Raw genomic sequence first — 18,497 nt, forward strand, 5'->3', positions numbered from 1 at the left:
ATTTCACCCTCCCTCAGCATACTTCCAAGCAGGTCTGGTCTTAGGGAAAATGGTGCCCTGGGTGGACTTGTATTTTGGCATCCTTAGCACCTGCTGCCTGCCCCACTCACATCTTCCCTTCCCCCTGCCTCCCCAGGATCCCCAACCAGCCCCCCATCACACTGGTCGCTACTGCCTTCTGGGTCTCCCCACTCCTCCATTGCCCCCAGGGCCTTGCTACCTCTTCCTCCCCCACTCCCCGCATTGATTCAAGTTTACTTCTGTGGCCTTCCACTCCAAGCCCACCCTGTTCCTTGCTTCTTGATCACATCAAACCCACTACCCACCTTCCCCAATCACGGTGCTCTGGGTGGTGGCCCATGTTACCCATCTGTAAGGCTGGTCCTGGTTTCAAGTAAAGGTGTGCATCATGGGAATGAGTGGGAGGGACTGCACTCCAGCTATTCCTGTGAACATGTGTAACTGAGTCTAGGTAACACCAGTTCTGAGGAGCTGTTGTCAGTGTCAGAGACTAGATTCAGAATATGAGGAGGTACAAAGATGGCTTTAAGTCACCATTCCCTCCCTTCCCATCCCACAGTGACTCCTGGCCAGGACACACTGTGTGCCACAACAGAGAATTGGGTCCTAAGTGTTAGAGTGACCAGATGTCCCTATTTTATAGGGACAATCCCGATATTTGGGACTTTTTCTTATATAGACTCTTATTACCACCCTCCCCCCCGCGTAGCAATTTTTTACACTTGCTGTCTGGTCATCCTATTGGTGTAGATGATTTTGCAAGATTAGGTCCTTAGGCTGCTTCAGAGTCAAGCTGCTTCCAGACACTTCAGAGGACAAGATGTAAGGAATCCAGAAAACACAGTTGATGTTTGTACCCCCTATCTTTTGTGTTCATCAGTGAGAGAGGAAGAGAGAGAGAGAGAGAGTGAATCTGCTGACATTTCCCGGCAGACTTACTCATTAATTTCTTGAGAGACTCTGGAAAAGAAAAAAAGTTCTTTAAATACCCACACATTGTTTTATCCAAACTACATACTTACACAATGTATTTGATGTTTATTACAATCTACATGTCTTGAAAAACATTATATTATCATTATAACACACTATCAAATGTTAAGCTTACAGCATTTCTTCACTAAATTGTAGGATTTTCTGCACTAAAATCCATAGCTTGATATGTCCCTGTGATTCACCAGCAGTTTATGGCTAGACTTTTAAAGGTATTGAACTGCCTATCTCCCATTGATTCCAGTGGGAGTTAGGTATCTAAATGCCTTTAAAAACTGACCCTTAGTCCTCTCAAAAAAATTGATAAGTTGTTGATTTTAAAACCCAGTGTTGAGCTCTATTCAATGGGATTATGTTGGATTATGGCATATGTAGTTCTGTTAACAGGATCAAACTCGAGGCTGTATCAAACCTGAGCAGCTAAAGACATATGTGGACAGGACCATGCAAAGTTTAAAAAAGAGACAATAAATAACGCTTCTGTGCGTTAAACTTTTTAAAAATCCATGCAGACTTACGCCTTCCCATCTTGTCAGATCCTGAAAAAAAGAAACACATCTAAATGTCAGCACATTGCTTTATATAACCTGTCATTATGAAATGTAACTGATTTTATCAACTAAAAATTCCCCTAAATGATAAGCTACAGAAGAACAATACTTTGGGGATTTTTACTATATAATATTAAAACATTGTCATCTTACACTCCTATTACAGAGGCGCTCTGGTTCCAGAATAATTAATGCTGAGATAAGCTCACCATTTTAAAAAGGTGATTTTTCCAAGAGCTCTAAAATCCATATATGATATCTATGGTGCTGCTGTGTACTCTAAATGTATTTCCAAATTTTCAGACATTTAAGTATAATTTGTACACGACATTCTGGGATGGTATGAGACACTGTCTGTAGTTTGGTCAGTGAATAATGCTCTTCCTGCTGTAGGTCTCATCCTGCTTTATAAAGTCAGGTAAGAAATTGTATCCTCATTTTACAGAAGGGTATACTAAGGCATAGAGAGCAGAAGAGACTTGACAGGGGTCATATAAAATGTGTGTCAATGCTTGTCACTGGGTAAATATTACAAAATCTATATAACATGTTCTTGCTTGTAAATCTATCCTCTTACAACAGTGAATCCTTTTGTCTGGAACTGACAGTTGATTTGACCATTCTCTACTACACTTAGAAAGGCAGATGTCTGCTGAGAACTAAATTTTGATATCGTATAGTTTTCCCTAAATCAGCGGTTCCCAAGCTTGGTTCCCGGCTTGTTCAGGGTAAACCCTTGGCCGGCCAAGATGCTTTGTTTACCTGAGCGTCCGCAGGTATGGCCACTCTAGCTCTCAGTGGCTGCAGTTCACCGTTCCCAGCCAATGGGAGCTGTGGGAATCGGTGACCCAGCCCTTGCCACTTCCTGCAGCTCCTATTGGCCAGGAACGGCAAACCGCAGCCACTGGGAGCTGCGGCAGCCATACCTGCGGACACTCAGGTAAACAAAGTGTCTCAGCCGGCCAAGGGCTTACCCTGAACAAGCCGGGAACCAAGTCTGGGAACCCCTGCTCTAAATAAACTCAGTTACTGTCAGAAGCCCCATAGACAATTTCCCATACTTTCAAACCCAACAATTAATAAAATATGTACAAAGAATGGCTGAAATCTAGAGTTATATTTTTCATGTTCTCTGAAGACAAATTGGCAAGTTCGAAGAGAATTGAATACAATGAATTCATGAGTATAGAAGAGTACTGGGAATTAACGAGAAGTCCAAATCCAGAAGAATAAGAAGTTGGAGAAAGTATGAAAGAATCAAAGGAATACAAGAGGCTGCAAGGCCACACAACTAAAACCAGCATCTCAAGAAGAGGAGGCATCTACACCGGTGAAAAAAAATGTAGAGTGTTCTTTCTTTTTTGTAACTGATAAGGCTTTCCATTTCTTCAGCCTTCTGGCAGAAAATGATTGCCACAAGAAAAGCCACTATAGTTAAAAGCAAACACATTAATATAGAAATCACTGGTTCAGCGGGACCAAATTAAATTTCCAAATGGCAAATTGTTTCTGCCAGTACAAAAGCAAACTATTGGCTTGTGATGCATTTATAAGAGGGGAGCTATTCAGTGCCAAACGCCTCACGCCTGGACTGTCTCAGTAAATGCTGATAGGCATGGTAAACCAACAGTCCATTGCAGACAAATGGAATAGTGGTGTATGAGGATTATTAACAAACATTAGAGATTGAACATGCATTTATGCCTCATGTGCATACTTTCTGTGACTATTCCAGCAAACAGGATTATTTGGTGAACTGTTCAGCTGAACTGTAAATTTTCAGTTACCTTCACAGAAAGTCATTTTCAGACCCAAGTCTTCTTCTGATTCAGGAAGGTACTGAAGCACAATGTTCTTTATGAATACCTCAGCTAGCCCTATCATTGAATCCCAGCCCCCAGCTCTGCCACTAGAATAACCTTGCTGCATTCATCAAGACAACAATAACAGTCAGATTTTGAATCTGGACCACCATAAATTGATTTAACGTTAAAGATTCTGAGGAACATTCTCTGCTAATTAACACTCTTCCTGTGAAATAATTTTAAACAATTTTAAGAATTTCAGTACACATTTTTGTAAAAAGAACAAGTAAACAATTATTTTTAATAGATAGGTTACAACATTGACAGTAATAGATGGCATCCTGCCCTAATGAAATAAATGGGGCTTTGCTATTGACTTAAATAGGGCAGAATTTCACTCAAGAAATCATTCCCAAATCATTAATTTGTTTAAGTGTAAACACAAAAATTAATTAAAACAGTAGTTCTAAGTAAAAATGCAAAACTATATACTTTACTATAAATCAGCTTGGCTGCTTCAAAGCCAAACCAGTGAGTTATTTGCGGTGGAAAGGAGAAGGAAAGGAGTTCAATGAGCTATTTACATATTTTAATACAACAAACCTGTATTTGGCTGAAACTGGTGAAAAAATCAGTGTAGACTCTGCTATTTGCTCCTCAAGTATTTCTAAAAGATGGAGAGGAAATGTTTAAATATACAGGTACTGTGTTAAAAAGCAGTGTGCAATCATCCAAAATAATTTTAAAATAAACATGTTAAACTATCAGACACATAAATGCAGCAGAATCCTAATATTCTGAAGTGCTCAGGAGTCATTCCAAACCTTTGTAAATCTGGAAATTCATAAAATCAGGGGAAATTGCAACAACATGCAAACACTGGAGAGGTTAAACAGTCTGTAAAATCCAAAAGTTGCCCACAAGGGTTTTATAGACAACTGTTTCTCCAACTCCAGGACCCTGTTCAGCATATACATGAAGCTACTGGGACAGGAGCCTAGACATCAAAAGGAACTTGAACATGTACCTCCTATTGATGAGAATGGAAATAGGTACCTAAATATCTTTAAGGATCTGACCTAATGTGACCTGAAGAACAAACAATATGCACATGCTCCCAGCTTTCCCAACTCACATATGACATTAGCACCTGGATGAAGTATGGCTGGCTAAAGATGAACCCAGTCAGGACTGTAGTGATAAGACAGTGTTTGAAGAATTGGTTTCTTCAATCATATTCCCTATTTTAAATGGTATTTACTGTCCAGTTCATGGATCCATTGATTTTAAGGTCAGAAGAGACCTTTAGATCATCTAGTCTGACCGTGTGTGTGTACAAAAACTACTGTCTCTCTATATATAACTTCTGTATTTATATAACACTACTCCCGTGTCTATACATCCAAGAAATATATTGTATCACACTGGAAGCTCATCTTGAACCTTTTTCAGAGTCATTGCTTTCCAGGGTAGAGTTCTCCACTCTGTAGCTATGGGCTGCTTTCCTTTTTCTTAGATGCATAACTATGCATATTGATTTATTAAAACATACTTTGTTTGAACAGACTCACCTTCCAAGCAATCCAAGCTGCTCTGTATAACTGCCCTGTCCTCATCATTATTTACTATTCTGCCAATCTTTGCGTCATCTGCAATTTTTATCAGCAGTGATTTTATATTTACTTCCAGATCATTGAGGAAAATGTTGAATAGCATCTGGACTACAACTGGTCCTGGCAGAATCTCACTACAAACACTCCCATTTGATCATGTTTCCCCTTGATGGCTATTTTTTGAGATCTGCCAACCACTAGTTAATCCATTTACTGTGTGCTTTATTGATATTGCATAGTACTAATTTTTAATCATAATGTCATGCAGTTTTGACCAGACAAAAGTCTAAGCATCTTACATCTTCAAAGCTACTTTCATCAAACATAAGAACAGCCATACTGGATCAGAGCAAAGGTCCATCTAGTCCAGTATCCTGTCTTCCGACAGTGGCCAATGCCAGGTGCCCCAGAGGGAATGAACAGACCAGAAACACCTTGGTGGTGTCGGAGAGAAAGGTTTGGATTCTTTGACCATGGGATGGTCTTTCAAGAAGAAGGATTGCTAGGCAGAGATGGGTTCCACCTCACGAAGAGAGGGAAGAGCATCTTTGCAAGCAGGCTGGCTAATCTAGCGAGGAGGGCTTTAAACTAGGTTCACCGGGGGAAGGAGACCAAAGCCCCGAGGTAAGTGGGGAAGTGGGATATCGGGAGAAAGCACAAGTAGGTGAGTGCAAGAGGGGAGGGCTCCTGCCCCATACTGGGACACCAGGACGATCAGTGAGTTATCTTACATGTCTATACAGAAATGCAAGAAGCCTGGGGAACAAGCAGGGAGAACTGCAAGTCCTGGCACAGTCAAGGAATTATGATGTAATTGGAATAACAGAGACTTGGTGGGATAACTCACATGACTGGAGTACTGTCATGGATGTATATATTCAGGAAGGATAGGCAGGGCAGAAAAGGTGGGGGAGTTGCGTTGTATGTAAGAGAGCAGTATGACTGCTCAGAACTCCAGTATGAAACTGCAGAAAAACCTGAGAGTCTCTGGATTAAATTTAGAAGTATGAACAACAAGGGTAATGTTGTGCTGGGAGTCTGCTACAGACCACCAGACCAGGGGGATGAGGTGGACAAGGCCTTCTTCCAGCAACTAGCAGAAGTTGCTAGATCACAGGCACTGGTTCTCATGGGTGACTTTAATGACCCCAATATCTGCTGGGAGAGAAATACAGCAGTGCACAGACAATCCAGGAAGTTTCTGGAAAGTGTAGGGGATAATTTCCTGGTGCAAGTGCTGGAGGAACCAACTAGGGGAAAAGCTCCTCTTGACCTGCTGCTCACAAACAGGGAAGAAATAGTAGAGGAAGCAATAGTGGATGGGAACCTGGGAGGCAGTGACCATGACGTGGTTGAGTTCAGGATCCTGACACAAGGAAGAAAGGAGAGCAGTAGAACAGAGACCCTGGACTTCAGAAAAGCAGACTTTCCCTCAGGGAACTGATGGGCAAGATCCCCTGGGAGAATAACATGATGGGGAAAGGAGTCGAGGAAAGCTGGCTGTATTTTAAAGAATCCTTATTGAGCTTGCAGGAACAAACCATCCCGATGTGTAGGAAGAAAAGTAAATATGGCAGGTGACCAGCTTGGCTTAACAGTGAAATCCTTGCTCGTCTTAAACACAAAAAAACAGCTTACAAGAAGTGGAAGATTGGACAAATAACCAGGGAGGAGTATAAAAGTACTGCTCAGGCATTCAGGAGGGAAATTAGGAAGGCCAAATCACACTTGGAGTTGCAGCTAGCCGAAGATGTTAGGAGTAACAAGAAGGGTTTCTTCAGGTATGTTAGCAACAAGAAGAAAGTCAAGGAAAGTGTGGGCCCCTTGCTGAATGAGGGAGGGAACCTAGTGACAGAGGATGTGGAGAAAGCTAGTGTACTCAATGCTTTTTTTGCCTCTGTCTTCACAGACAAGGTCAGCTCCCAGACAGCTGCACTCTGCAGCACGGTATGGGGAGGAGGTGACCAGCTCTCTGTGGAGAAAGAACTAGTTCGGGACTATTTAGAAAAGCTGGAGGAGCACAAGTCCATGGGGCCAGATGCGCTGCATCCGAGGGTGCTAAAGGAGTTGGCTGATGAGATTGCAGAGCCATTGGCCATTATCTTTGAAAAATCATGGCGATCGGGGGAGGTCCCGGATGACTGGAAAAAAGCTAATGTAGTGCCCATCTTTAAAAAAGGGAAGAAGGAAGATCCAGGGAACTACAGGCCAGTCAGTCTCACCTCAGTCCCTGGAAAAATCATGGAACAGGTCTGTCATAAACAGATAGTTAAGGGTTAAAGTCTCTTTTACCTGTAAAGGGTTAACAAGCTCAGTAACCTGAGGAACACCTGACCAGAGGACCAATCAAGGAACAAGATAATTTCAAATCTCTGTGGAGGGAAGGCTTTGTCTGTGTTCTTTGTTTGGTTCAAGGAATTTGAATCCAGGTATCTCTCCCCAGGACTAGGGGAAGGGAGGGGGAAGAAGGTGGGGGAAATAGGTTATTTTCCTTTGTGTTGAGATTCAAGGTGTTTGGATCTGTGTTCCCCAGGGAAAGTTCAGGGCAACAGGGAGTGTGCTAGACACTTAAAACCTAGCTGGTGGCAGCGTACCAGATCTAAACTAGGATTTTAGTTTAGAGGAGTCCATGCAGGTCCCCATCTTATGGATGCTGCAGTTCAAAGTGGGGAATAAACCTATGACAAGGTCCTCAAGGAATCAATTTTGAACCACTTAAAGGAGGGGAAAGTGATCAGGAACAGTCAGCATGGATTCACCAAGGGCAAGTCATGCCTGACTAACCTAATTGCCTTCTATGATGAGATAATCGGATCTGTGGATGAGGGAAAAGCAGTGGATGTGCTATTTCTGGACTTTAGCAAAGCTTTTGATACAGTCTCCCACAGTATTCTTGCCAGCAAGTTAAAGAAGTATGGGCTGGATGAATGGACGGTAAGGTGGATAGAAAACTGGCTAGATGGTCGGGCTCAACGGGTAGTGATCAATGGTTCCATGTCTAGTTGGCAGCCGGTATCAAGTGGAGTGCCCCAAGGATCGGTGCTGGGGCCTCTTTTGTTGAATATCTTCATTAACGATCTGGAGGGTGGTGTGGACTGCACCCTTAGCAAGTTTGCAGATGACACTAAACTGGGAGGAGTGGTTGATATGCTGGAGGGTAGGGATAGGATACAGAGGGACCTAGACAAATTAGGGGATTGGGCCAAAAGAAATATGATGAGGTTCAACAAGGACAAGTGCAGAGTCCTGCACTTAGGACGGAAGAATCCCATGCACTGCTACAGACTAGGGACCGAATGGCTGGGCAGCAGTTCTGCAGAAAGGGACCTAGGGGTTACGGTGGACGAAAAGCTGAATATGTGTCAACAGTGTGCCCTTGTTGCCAAGAAGGTTAATGGCATTTTGGGTTGTATAAGTAGGGGCATTTCCAGCAGATCGAGGGATGTGATCATTGCCCTCTACTCAGCACTGGTGAGGCCTCATTTGGAGTACTGTGTCCAGTTTTGGGCCCCACACTAAAAGAAGGATGTGGATAAATTGGAGAGAGTCCAGCGGAGGGCAACAAAAATGATTAGGGGGCTGCAGCACATGACTTATGAGGAGAGGCTGAGGGAACTGGGATTGTTTAGCCTGCAGAAGAGAAGAATGAGGGAGGATTTGATAGCTGCTTTCAACTACCTGAAAGAGGGTTCCAAAGAGGATGGATCTAGATTGTTCTCAGTGGTAGAAGATGACAGAACAAGGAGTCTCAAGTTGCAGAAGGGGAGGTTTAGGTTGGACATTAGGAAAAACTTTTTCACTAGTAGGGTGGTGAAGAACTGGAATGGGTTACCTAGGGAGGTGGTGGAATCTCCTTCCTTAGAGGTTTTTAAGGTCAGGCTAGACAAAGCCCTGGCTGGGATGATTTAGTTGGGTTTGGTCCTGCTTTGAGCAGGGGGTTGGACTAGATACCTCCTGAGGTCCCTTCCAACCCTGAGATTCTATGATTCTATGATTCTATGACTCGGACACATTGCAACACATAGGTGAGTGGCAGCCTGCAAGTCCCTTTCCTCAGCAGTCCACCTAATGTTTGGAGGGGGTATGGAAAACTCTCATGATGGTAGTTGAGGGTTCTGGCAAGCTGGGGTAATGGATTTTTTGAACAAATTGATAAGGAAGAATCAGGGCCCATGCCAGGTGCAGGGATCCACCTGGGATGAGATTGAGAAGAAGGTGGGAGAGGTTTTGGGAGACCCCAAGGGAAAGGAGTATAGGAAAAAGGGAATGATATTACAAGGTTTGTGAGCTGGGATGGCATACTAGGTAAAAAGGGAAGCCAATCTCCTCCAACACATTAAGGATTTGGAGGGGATTGTGGATTGGCAATGGATTTTAACAGGAACATCCATGTTAGCAGTAGAGGTAGCAGATTTGAAGGCACGGGATGCTACATGGACAGAGGAGTCTAATGAGGCAATCTGGAGAGAGATAGATGAACTTCTGGGGAGAGTAGGAGACTTAGAGGAGGAATTGTATTAATGTAAACATGGGGACAATGGATTTGGGGACCGCACACCATCCCCCCACTAATGAAACTGAAGGAGACACCTCCACAGCCCTACCCTGAAAATACAGTGTACCCACCACTGCCAGTGGACATTATAAGTCAGCAAGCCATAGTTACAGCTTCTTGAGAGAGGCTACCTGGAAGGAACTGCAGTATGCAGGAATAGTGGCCCCAGTTACGGGGTGGTGGAACCATCCCTCATGTGTAGTAAAACAGGCAGAAATATGCCCTTTGTTCCTGAAGGACCGGGAGGCAGTATTGGGCCGTTTGGGAAAGATACCCTGGGATGGTTGGTGTCAGTTTGTGCTGTGGCTAGTGGAGGTGCACAGGGAGATGAAGGGTCTAACTCGTGAGGACAAGGTGATCATATGGCATAGTCTTTTGGGATGGGGCACCTTAGGAATCGATGTGGTAGGAGTGGCACACCCATTTCTAATTCCCGGACAGGTGTCAAACAGTTGTTTGGGGTGTACTTTCGTACTGTGGGGATGAGTAAGTTAAAGCGAATCCTTGGGGAAACAGGGCGGGATACACTTAATCGCATACAAGCATGAGCATGGTGCTGGGTGGATCCCCTGAACGGTCCTTGGGTGATACCCCAGACAGGGGCACTAGGACCTGGTGGGGGTGTGGAGCATAGTAGGGGTGTGGAATTGCTGGAGAAATGGTTGGAGCTGAGTGATCCGCAGTTCGTGGGACATTTAAGGTTGCAGCACCCTGAACTTGTTCCCACTCAGCTACCCCAGTTTCTGGAACAGGCAGATGTTTGGAGGCAGATGCATCGGCGGGAGAGCCAGTCCATGTTATTACTGCAGGGGATCAGTACATGGTGGAAAGGGGTGGGTCAGCCTGGAGGGAAGGATGCAGAGGAAGAAGTTGTGGATTTTTTTTGGGGGGTGGGGGATAGTCAGGGACAAGCAGGCAGCTATAGAGCAACAGATCCAGAGACTGCAGGCTAAACTGACTACCAAGGATCTTACCAGATCACGGGGGAACATGGCCCCAGAGGTCAGGGGACTGGGACTGCCTGAAATGCCAGACACACAATTTTGCTTGGAGACAGGAATGTCTTCAGTGCCAGCCCCCCCACCCCCTGTGAATCAGTGGGAGGGACAGAGATGGGTGCTGCAACTTAGGGGGTACCATGGGAGGCATCCTGTCCCTGTTCTCAGTTTAAGACGGGACACAACTGGCTGCCCCAAGCTCCAGGGGGCAAATTGAAGGGAATCCCATGAGGGATTTTTTGATAGACACTGAAGCAGCCATCATCTTAACCACATGGGGGCAGGGGAGGCCCTCAGAAGGAACAGTGACAATTGTAGGGACAACAGGAGAGGAGACACAGTTAACCTAAGGTGGGGACAGATCAAAGGAATCTGCGGGGAAGGGGAGATTATGTGGGGTTGTAATGATATGCTTAATCTTTTGGGGACAGGAGATTTACACAAAGTGGGACATGTTCTGGACTGGACACCAATTGGGTGTGTTTACTAGGGCAGACACAGGACAGACAGGGCTATACCATTCCTATGGGGATAGCCACTATGACCATTAAAGTGGCATATGCCAACCCACCACCACCGAAAGGATGGGAATACATCCCTGTGTGGTTTTCAGAGTGGCAGCCATGTTAGTCTGTATCATCAAAAACAACGAGGAGTACTTGTGGCACCGTAGAGACTAACAAATTTATTTGGGCATAAGCTTTCATGGGCTAAAACCCACTTCATCAGATACATGGAGCGGTAAATAAAGTAGGCAGAATATATATACACAGTACATGAAACGATGGGAGTTGTTGTAGCAAGTGGGGGGTCAGTTCTAATGAGGCAATTCAATTAAAGTGGAAGTGAGCTGTTATCAACAGGAGGAACGGTCACTTTTGTAGTGATAATCAGGTGGCCCATTTCAAACAGTTGACAAGAAGCTGTGAATAACAGTAGAGGGAAATTTGCATGGGGAAATTAGTTTTTAGTTTTTGTAATGACCCATCCACTCCCAGTCTTTATTCAGGCCTAATTCGATGGTGTCCAGTTTGAAAATTAATTCCAGTTCTGCAGTTTCTTGTTTGAGTCTGTTTTTGAAGGGTTTTTTTGGTTAAAGAATTGCCACTTTTAAGTCTGTTTTTGAGTATCCAGGGAGATTGAAGTGTTCTCCAACTGGTTTTTGAATGTTATAATTCTTGAAGTCTGATTTCTTTCCATTTATTCTTTTGCATAGAGACTGTCGGTTTGGCTAATGTTTATGGCAGAGGGGCATTGCTGGCACATGATAGCATATATCACATTGGTAGATGTGCAGGTGAACAAGCCCCTGATGGTGTGGTGAGGACAGTCCCCCTTTTAAGCCCTGCCCCAGGTGTCCTGACTCCCGCCCTCCCAAAAAAAAGAAACTGGGCCTTTTCCCATCATTGTTGGCAAGAACAAATGGGCCAAATGACCAATTTTGCCAAAAAGGAGTAGTGGGGGGGGAGGGGGAAGCTCCACATGGAGAGGGGGGAGAGAGGGGTTCGAGGGCCAGTAGAAGGGAAGGTCTGTTTACAAATAAAAGAAGGGGAATTTTGGCTGCCTAGAAGGCCCATTCAAATAGGGAAGGAATGAATCTGAGTGAGGGTGAGAAGGGAGCAGAGAAAAGCCTAGATAGCTTATATATAATGTACTGGGCTGGCTGGAAAAGTCTTCAAAAAAAACAACAGCTATGGAGGAAAACCAGCTATTAAGTGAAGACAACAAAGGAACCATACACATGATTTAAAATACTTCAATTATTCCTAATTTAATTGAGATACATTTTGTAAATTTTCCTTTTTAAGTGGTTTGAGAAGCTAATGTAGTCAGAGTGTCTGAGCACAGGCTGTGGAGCCAGAAAAATGAGTTCTCTTCCTTGCTAGATGATCTTTGCTTGTTGCCTAACTTTGCATTGTCTGAGTTTCAACATCATAAAATGATTTTTTACTTACTTACCTCCCAGCAAGGCATGAAGATTAATTATTTAGTTTTTATAAAGCAGCTTGAAGTTTAAAAACACTAACTAAAGCTATATATTTCTTGGAAATATACTAGATTGTAAGCTGTTCAGGGCAGAATTCTTGTCTCTTTACAGATTCTTTTCAGAATCTAAAACACTCATTTAAAAAGGCAGCATAGACATAAATATGAATGAAAATAAATGGTTCAATGCACTAAAAATGTGGCTATCTTAAAGTTGTCACTTTGTCAATAAATTGCATAGTTTTGAATTAATAACCCTGCTGATACTTGTGACAGTAATATTGGAGCCTGTAGTTTCAGGTGAGTGAGTGTGGACAGCTGCAGCTGTCCGTACAGGTAATATAGTGTTATGCTAGAGAACTCTGCCTAAGTGCCAAATATTGTAACAGCTGAAACATGAGGATTTTATTAAAACAGTATTGTCTGTTGGTAAGTGTTGGAGACTGGGAGTCAGGACTCTTGAGTTCTCTAATTAGAAGTGATACTATATTTACTTTGTGCTTGATTATAGGAGTTCACTTAACCTCTGTGACAGATTTCAGGGTGGTAGCCGTGTTAGTCTGTATCAGCAACAACAATGAGGAGTACTTGTGGCACCTTAGAGACTAACAAATTTATTTGGGCATAAGCTTTGGTGGGCTAAAACCCACTTCATCAGATGCATGGAGTGGAAAATATAGTAGGCAAGTATATATACACAGTACATAAAAAGTAACAGAACGCTATTAGCCATCACCTTCAGCTCCCAACTAAAACCTCTCCAGCGCATCATCAAGGATAAACAACCTATCCTGAAGGATGATTCCTCACTCACAGACCTTGGGAGACAGGCCACTCCTCGCTTACAGATAGCCCCCCAACCTGAAGCAAATACTCACCAGCCACTACATACCACACCACAGAAACACTAACCCAGGAACCAATCCCTGCAATAAATGCTGTTGCCAACTCTGTCCGCACATCTATTCAAAGGACACCATCATAGGACCTAATCACATCAGCCACACCATCAGGGGCTCATTCACCCACACATCTGCCAATGTGTTATATGTTATCATGTGCCAGCAATGCCCCCCTGCCATGTAAATTGGCCAAACTGGAAAGTCTCTATGCAAAAGAATAAATGGACTCAAATCAGACGTCAAGAATTATAACATTCAAAAACCTGTCGGAGACCACTTCAATCTCCCTGGACACTCAATAACAGATTTAAAAGTGGCAATTCTTCAACAAAAAAACCCTTCAGAAATAGACTCCACTGAGGCCTGGTCTACACTAAGAAGGGGGGTCGAACTAGGGTACGCAAGTTCAGCTACGTGAATAGCGTAGCTGAACTCGAAGTACCGTAGTTCGAACTACTCACCCGTCCAGACGCCGTGGGATCGAAGTCCGCGGCTCCAAGGTCGACTCCGCCACCGCCGTTCGCGGTGGTGGAGTTCCGGAGTCGACCGGAGCGCGCGGGGAGTTCGAACTATCGCGTCTTGATTAGATGCGATAGTTCAAACTCCGAGAAGTCGAACTCTCCGCGTCGACCCACACGGTAAGTATAGACCTACCCTGAGAAACTGAAGAACTGGAATTAATTTTCAAACTGGACACCATTAAATTAGGCCTGAATAAAGACTGGGAGTGGATGGGTCACTACAAAAACTAATTGCCCCATACTAATTTTCCTCTATTGTTATTCATACCTTCTTGTCAACTGTTTGAAATGGGTCACCCTGATTATGTTGGCCTCATTACCACTACAAAAGTGATTTTTCTTCCCTTGGTATTCTACTGTTGAGAATAGCCCACTTCTACTTCTATTGAATTGTCTCCTAAACACTGACCCACCCCCCACTTGCTACGGCAACTCCCATCTTTTTATGACCTGTGTACATATACTTGCCTACTGTATTTTCCACTCCATGAATCTGATGAAGTGGGTTTAAGCCCATGAAAGCTTATTCCCAAATAAATTTGGGCATAAGTACTCTTCGTTGTTTGTACATACCCTTTGTGTGTCTCACTACACCCATTTGTAAAATGGGGAGAGGGGAAGAGAAGGGCTCAGGGGGCCAGCTCCACAAGGCAGGTGAGAGGGGCAGGTGGGGTAGATCTGTAAGAGAGTGAGGGGAGAGGAGAGAGAGGGTGGGGGGGAGCAGCTTGACATAAGAGACAGAGGGGGAGGAGAAAAAGGCAGGGGGGACAGCTCCCTGCAGCATGGGGGAATACGTTCACTCTACCACAATTTTAGTTTCTGATCTGTCCAGGGAGTGCGGCTCTAGGGGGAAGAGGAGGAGCAAGGCAGCAGGGCCCCACCTGAGCCGGGGGGGAGAAAAGGGTCCGGAATGCTGGCCTGCAGGTTCCCTCAAATTGGATGGGGCCCCTCGGCATAGGCATCACTGGCCTCTGCGGTAATCCACTACTGCTCCTCTTGCCCTCTTCTCCCCTACCCTGTCTCCATCACCACTCTTCCCTTCAATGTCCCCTCTTTCTGCCCTGTAGCTGATCCCCTGCCTAACTAACCCCCCCTCCATGTACCAATAATGTATCATTTGCTACTATCTCTTTGTTCCCCTCTGCTTGTGTGCTTTACCCCTCCCCACTCCTTGTCTGTCTTCTGTATTTAGAAAGTAACTTCTTCAGGGTAAAGACCATCTTTTTGTTCTGTTTGTGTTTGTACAGGGTCTGGCACAATGGGGTCTTCTAGCACTGTCATGGTACATCTAATAAATAATGCAGGGCACCTAGCACAATGGGGTACTTGGTCATGACTTGGACTCCCAGGCCCTACCATAATATACACATATTTATAAATAAACAAACAAACAACTAACTTGTTCCTGGTCTACAAACACCTAGAGAGACTGAAGATAGCTAACATTGGGTGGCTCTTGAATCTGTCAGTCAGAGGCATAAAAAACAACCAGTTGCAGAAAAGTTCAAGCCAGATATATTCAAGCTGGAACTAAGATGCAACTTTTGAATAATGAGGGAAATTAACCATTGGGACAGCTGCCCACACCTTCTGGGGTATGGGGAGTTGACCTAATCACTTGGATTCCCTTCCTTGGATTCTTTAAATCAAATCTGAGGGCTGGTCCACACTAAGAAGCGGGGTCGAACTAGGGTACGCAAATTCAGCTACGTAAATAGCGAAGCTGAATTCGAAGTACCCTCGTTCGAACTACTCACCCGTCCAGACACCGTGGAATCGAAGTCCGCGGCTCCAAGGTCGACTCCGCCACCGCCGTTTGCAGTGGTGGAGTACTGGAGTCGACTGCGGCGCTTCCGGAGTTCGAACTATCACGTCCAGATTAGATGCGATAGTTCGAACTCCGAGAAGTCGAACTCACCGCGTCGACCCGGCTGGTAAGTGTAGACTAGCCCTGAATGTCTCTTTCTAAAAGATCTGCTCCAGCTCAACCATGTTAGGGTCAGTGCCGGTATCAGCTGGTGGAATTCTCTGGCCTGTTTACACAGGTGCTCAGATTGGATTAACACAGTGGTATCTTCCAGGCTTGGAATCTCTGAAGCTAACATGACTTAAAAATGTATTAATTTTATTATTATTTAATAAATTAGGGACACCATAATCCCCACTTTTTAATTTGCTACATACATTAGATTTTCAGTGTTTTAATTATTATTATTTATTTGTACTGTGTGCAACCTAGCAACAGCCAGACAGGGCTAGGCAGTGTACACGCGTATTTAAGCAAATAAAATACCTAACCAAACAGGTTTATACTCTACGTATGAAGCAAGAGAACAAAACAAACACTTGGGTGAGGGCAGGGGCATATGGAACACCAGGAAACAATTTGATGATCATGATTTCAGCTCCCTGGATGCTGAACCACTCCTGAGTTTTTTTGAAGGAGGAATTTGAAGGAAGAAAATACTGTGGTTTGCATTTTTCATATTATTTATATCCATAAAAATAATTCGCTATTTCTTCAAGTGGTCAAATAAAAGTTGTGATCAGGAGCCCTTAGGGAGCCTCCTTTGAGTGAAGGGAAATGTACAGCATCCCTCTGGTTCAGCTTCTTCTCTATATGGGTTCCCTACTTACAGAGATCATTTATTTTAAGTTTTCAAAACAACTTTGGATTGTTTGCCCTGATCAGGACAGAGGTCTTATTTTTCTTTGGTTTCTATACAGTGTCAAACACAGCCATAGCACTGCTTTAGTAAAAATCGTTATTTTAATTTAAATCATTCTATAAATAGATGGCACTGTACAGATATTCTTGTGTTTTTTAATATCTGCAAATAATAGTAGAACTGGGTGAGTAATTGATTTTTCAATTTGGTGTCAGAAACACACTCCCCTAAAAAAAAATACAATGTTAAAATAAAATGTTTCATTTTGTTTTTTGGGTGTTTTACCTTTTTGTGTTTTGTTTTAATTAAATTAGCTAATATTTAGATGAAAGAGCATTTTGAAATGAAAGATTAAAATGTTTCATTTACAAAAACTCAAAACAAAACATTTCAACTTTCAGAAAATTTTATACCATTTTTTTCAGCAAAAATGAATCACGAAGTTCAACCTAAATGCACCAACTGTTTCAGTTGATCTGAAAAAATAAAATCACCTAGTTTTTGTTGACAGGCTGATGTTCCCAACAGACCTTTAATTGGACAAACAGAAATTAAACAAGTAAATTAAAGCAAATTGACAGAAAATCCAAAATGAATTTACATCTTAAGAATCCATCTATTTATAATAAGTTATGTAGAAAAAGGCAGCAAGTGACATTTGGACCTCAGTTGGAGGATGTGTTTTAACCACATCTAGCCCTGAGTGGGTGTGATGGAGAGAATATTTGAGATACTCCCGCTAAAATGGTTGATGTTGTTATTTATGTATCAGGACAAGGGAAAAAGCTAAACACTCTCAAGGAGACACAGGAAAATATCAGTTGCTGTGTTGTATCTGAAAAGGTGTAAGAGGCCTGTAATAGCCAGTACTGAATAACCTGCACATACAGGAAATTGTATCTGACATATTTTATTTTCCTTTATTACACTGCCTTTGCTTGAGATTGATTTCTATTTTCTGAAGGAATCAGTTCAGATCAATTAACACTGAGAACCTGGAAGTTTCAACATGCTATTTTACCCCTTGTCTACCTGCTACTTTGTTGTCTGTGTATGTTACTCTGTGTGGTATGAAAATTCTCTCTCCTCTTTTGTACTCTAAAGCTTGTCACTTTTGAAATTTGGCCAGTTTCAGGGACATTGAAGTTACCCATTATTAAACTTCATTGCCTCTTTGATCATACGCTTTTTTTCATAATATCATCCTTTTTCAGATCAATGTGCAGATAGAATAACTCTATAAGGCAGGAACTTCAACAACAAAACTTACAGTTTGTAGCAATGGAACAAAGCCTTATTTAGGAAAAAAAAGTATGAAATTTGACTTACGTTTTCACTTTGAAGATAATCACAGTCCCAGTGAGTGCCTTCTGCAATAATCCGTTGTGTAAGAGCGTTGATCGGAACTCACTCTCTTCTCTCTTTCTCTGAAACAGAAACCAGTCTACCTTCTGGAAAAATCAAAGTGCAAATTTCACTCAGTGCAGCTGACATGCAGAAAGTTCAAAGGTTCAAAGAGCAAGACTTTCCCTGTTATGTTCCCAGCACACATACACAGAGTTAGAAAGAAACCATACTGTTGCTAAATGGTTGAAACATAACACTACTCTATTTCTTTGAATCCAGAATTTAACACTCAACAAGCAAACTCAGAAATAGATCCAGCAGTCTGCTACCTAAGGCAGAGAGGAACAACTCAACCCATCTAGATCCAGACAGTCCTGATAGCAGACTGATTGCTGAGGATCCGGATTGCACACTTCCACTCAGACCCTACTCTTGCAAGCAGGACCAGGAAACCCCTTCGAATTTAAAGTAACAATTTTTAATTTTAATACCACCTCAAGGTATTATGTGACCTCACTCTTTAAGTGTAAAGGTAC

The 18,497-nt window shown here is 43.1% G+C and overlaps 1 long non-coding RNA gene across 1 annotated transcript; it reads right to left on the reverse strand.

Moving 5' to 3' along the window:
- Positions 1-1,505: 1,505 nt before the first annotated feature.
- LOC123349964 lies at positions 1,506-18,109 on the reverse strand. Its single transcript, XR_006573698.1, has 3 exons — positions 17,944-18,109; positions 3,974-4,037; positions 1,506-1,553 (listed from the first exon to the last, which is right to left on the reverse strand). It is a non-coding gene; the product is annotated as an uncharacterized LOC123349964 (long non-coding RNA).
- Positions 18,110-18,497: the final 388 nt, after the last annotated feature.

The sequence above is a fragment of the Mauremys mutica genome, chromosome 15, assembly GCF_020497125.1.
Source record: "Mauremys mutica isolate MM-2020 ecotype Southern chromosome 15, ASM2049712v1, whole genome shotgun sequence".
Classification (NCBI taxonomy): domain Eukaryota; kingdom Metazoa; phylum Chordata; order Testudines; family Geoemydidae; genus Mauremys; species Mauremys mutica.